A 3,941-nucleotide genomic window follows, 5' to 3' on the forward strand; every position below is an offset into this window, starting at 1 on the left:
TGGGATTACAGGCGTGAGCCACTGTGTCTGGCCCATTTTTTTTTAACAAAGGGTGTATAGTCATGTCTTCCCTCTTAACTGGTCTAAGCAAAGCAGGACAACCAAGGGGAACTTAACTGATAACAAGGGTCATTAATTAAGAAGGCACCACTGGTGGATGTGATGGCGTCTGTAATTCCAACACCTTGGGGAGGCCGAGGCAAGAGGATTGCTTGCACTCAGGAGTTCAAGACCAGTCTAGGTAACATGGCAAAAGATACAAAAATGAACTGGGCACAGTGGCACACACCTGCAGTCCCAGCTACTAAGAAGTCTGAAGCAGGAGGATGACTTGAGCCCAGGAAGCGGAGTTGAGCTGAGATCGTGCTACTACTCACCAGCTTGGGTGACACAGCCAGATGCTGTCGAAAAAAGAAATAATAATAATAATAAAAAAGATGGCAGTGATTTTTTGCCCCAACATGATTTAATTCTCCCTAGTCATCGTACAGAACAAGAAAAATAAAAACAAGGCTGGGCACGGTGGCTCACACCTGTAATCCCAGCACTTTGGGAGGCCAAGGCAGGTGGATCATCTGAGGTCAGGAGTTCAAGACCAGCCTGCCCAACATGGTGAAACCATGTCTCCATTCAAAATACAAAAATTAGCCAGGTATGATCCCAGCTACTCGGGAGACTGAGGCAGGAAAATTGCTTGAACCTGGGAGGGGGAGTTTACTGTGAGCTGAGAGCACACCATTACACTCCAGCCTGGGTGAGAGAAAGAGACTCTGTCTCAAAAACAGAGAAAAAAATATAAGAAAGTGAATTAACCTGTAATATGAGAAACGGAAGTTGTAATCATACATGACTCAGACCACAGTCACATCGCTGAAAGTGCTGTCGTGGTTCATACGGCTTTTCAATAATATTTATTTTAACAGTGATCAGACCACATCCCTACCCTGGGGAAACCCACTTCGTGAAGCACAGCATTTGGAGGAAGAGGACAGGAGGAGGAGAGAAGGAACCCAAAACCCTCATTCAGCTGCTCTGCTCTACAAACTAGAAACACTGTCAACTTCTTTTGATACAAATGCTTATGACCCATTTTTATTAAGGAATTCTGTCACTTTTGGCGATTTTTCTGAGATTTCTCTATGGCACCTGCTCCTGAAATTTTCTTTTTATTTATTTGAGACAGAGTGTCACTCTTACCCAGGCTGGAGTGCAGATCTGAGCTCACTGCAACCACTGCCTCTCGGGTTCAAGCGATGCTTGTGCCTCAGCCTCCTGAGTACCTGGGATTACCGGCATGTACGACCATGCCCAGCTAATTTTGTATTTTTAGTAGAGATGGGGTTTCACCATGTTGGCCAGGCTGATCTCCTGCATCAGCTTCCCAAACATGTTCCAGACATGTTTATCATGCTAAGGTTTCTAGTTCATGTACAAACTATACGTTTCCATTCTTTTAGACAGTCTTTGATTTATTTGATCAGAGGGTTTTAGTTTTCAGGATACAAGTCTAGTACCTTTTTTGCTTCTTTTTATTTTTTATTGTTGTTTCTTTCCTTCCTTCCTTCCTTCCTTCCTTCCTTCCTTTCTACCTACCTACCTACAGGGTCTCCATATCTCACACCGGAGCACAGTGGTGCTATCAGGGCTTATTACAGCCTTGACCTCCCAAACTCAAGCATCTCTCCCACCTGAGCCTCCTGAGTAGCTGGGACCACAGGTGTGTGCCACCACACCTGGCTAATTTTTTAAATGGAGGAAAAAGAAGAGGTGGAGTGAATAGAGTCAGGAGGACAGAGACAGGGAGACACGGAGAACAAGGACTCCTCCCAGGGCAGAACAGGCATGCAGCACCCCAGCCTCCCTGCTCCCCAGCACCCACAATCTCATGAAGGGGACAGGACTCACCTTCGACAAAGCCTGTCATCCAAAGTCAGGGCCAAGAGGCAATTCTGGCCTTTCATCTTCACCACGAGGGATGCCTCGGAGCTGAGGGACCACGGACAGCACTGCTCGAAGCAGACCCTGAAGGTGCAGTTTCTACACCCCTGGGTCTTGCCCAAGGGCACGATGGCATCGTCATAGCAACAGTGCTGCAGGGGGTCATAGAACTTGTCCCCACATCTCATGTGCCACTGGCACAGCATCAGGTAAGCACTCATGGGGGCCACTGGAGGAGACAGAGCTGGTGAGGTCCAGGTGGTGGTGGCAGGTGGGTCCCAGCCGGGGGTTCCCTGGGAAACACACTCCTCCCCCAGCTTCCCAGTCCCTCCTGGGCTCACCTGAGGCTCTGTGTGAGCAGAGGAGCCTGAGGATATACAGAGAGACCAAGACAGCTGTGGGAGAGGGAAGGGGAGGAGGGGTGATCAGGAAGCCATGGAGAATCCTTGGAAGCCCAGCATGGGGAAGGGTGGCTCCTAGGGAGTCTCTGCCCTGAGTGAGGCTCTGGGAAAAGCTAGAAGCCGACCTTGGGTGGGGGCTAGAAGCTGACCTTGCGCTGCCCTCCTGCAGAGACACGCTGGGCCCTGGGGCGAGAGATGTGCCAGACAGGTTATGTGTCATAGTGGATTTGATGCCATGTCCATTGAGAGCCAGGAGAGGACTGATGCTCCCTGCACCCTCTGTCTCTCTCTTCTCCAGAATGGAGTCTTCTTTGGCAAACAGGAAATTGCAGGATGGTCCAGGGGGTCGTCCTCACCCTCCCACACCCACACATCCACAGTCTTACATCCCACCCTGTGAGTCTAGAGCTGAGACATGGACCGAGGGTTACTCTACGACCTGGTCCCCTTCTAGATGTGAATCAGTGCGAGGGCCCAGGCCAGCAGCAGTGTGAGGCCATCCTCTGATGGGGGAGCCACATGGTGTCCAGACACAGCGGGAGCTGAGAATTCAGGAAAATCTCCCCAGTCAGCTCCAGAGGTGCCCACGGTGTGAGTTCAAGTGTCTCCCAGGTAGGGACCAAAATATCTTCATCAGCCCAGGCCTCTGAAGTACATACATTTATTTAGACTCCTCTGTCTTTGCAGATATATATAGCTAAAGACTGTAGACAAAGAGATAGGTATTATTATCAGGATTTTTATCAGGATTACAACATTTTTCATGCGTCGGCACATAGTTAACAGCAATTTTCTTATAGCAATGAGCCACTCTGCCTGGGCCCAGCTGATTTTTGGCAAAGTTGCAAAAGCAAATCAATGAAGGGAAGAGAACTTATTAACAAATGGTGCCGAGCAATTGGACATCCATAGGGAAAAAAATCAAAAGAACATCAACCTCTCTCCTCCTTCACACCTTATATAAAAACTAACTCAAAATGGATCACAGTCTGAAGTGTAAGACAAAACTACAAAAATTTTAGAAACGAACATACAAGAAGATCTTCAGGATCTAGGGCCAGGCAAACAGTTCTTAGATTTGATGTCTGAAGCACAGTTCATAAAAGGAAAAACTGAGAGATTGGATGTTATCCAAATGAAAAACTCTTGCTCAAAGAAAAACCCAGTTAGAAGGACAAATAGGCTGTAGTCTGGGAGAAGATATTTGCAAAGCACATATCTGACAAAGGACAATTCTCTAGAAAATGTGAAGAACTATAAAAACTTAATAGCAAAAAAAAAAAAAAAATCCGTTTAAAACATGGGCAAAAGTCCATGTGTGGTGGCTCATGCCTGTAATTCCAGCGCTTTGGGAAGCTGAGACAGGTGGATCACATGAGGTCAGGAGTTCAAGACCAGCCTGGCCAACATGGCGAAACTCAGTCTCTACTAGAAATAAAAAAATTAGCCAGGCATGGTGGCAGGTGCCTGTAATCCCAGCTACTAGGGGGACTGAGGCAGGAGGATCACTTGAACCTGGGAGGCAGAGGTTGGCGTGAGCCAAGATCATGCCACTGCACTCCAGCCTGGGCAACAGAGCGAGACTTCATCTCAGGAAAAAAA

General features: G+C 47.8%; 1 protein-coding gene across 1 annotated transcript in view; it reads right to left on the reverse strand.

Moving 5' to 3' along the window:
- The window catches only part of LOC108285389, a 6,570-nt gene extending 2,912 nt beyond the window's left edge, over positions 1–3,658 (reverse strand). Inside the window, exon 1 of the mRNA XM_017502552.2 lies at positions 2,779–3,658. The gene's annotated coding sequence lies outside the window, so the exon portion shown is untranslated. The remainder of the gene's footprint in view (positions 1–2,778) is intronic.
- Between the last annotated feature and the right edge of the window lie 283 nt (positions 3,659–3,941).

The sequence above is a fragment of the Cebus imitator genome, unplaced genomic scaffold (assembly GCF_001604975.1).
Source record: "Cebus imitator isolate Cc_AM_T3 unplaced genomic scaffold, Cebus_imitator-1.0 Scaffold296, whole genome shotgun sequence".
Lineage (NCBI taxonomy): Eukaryota > Metazoa > Chordata > Mammalia > Primates > Cebidae > Cebus > Cebus imitator.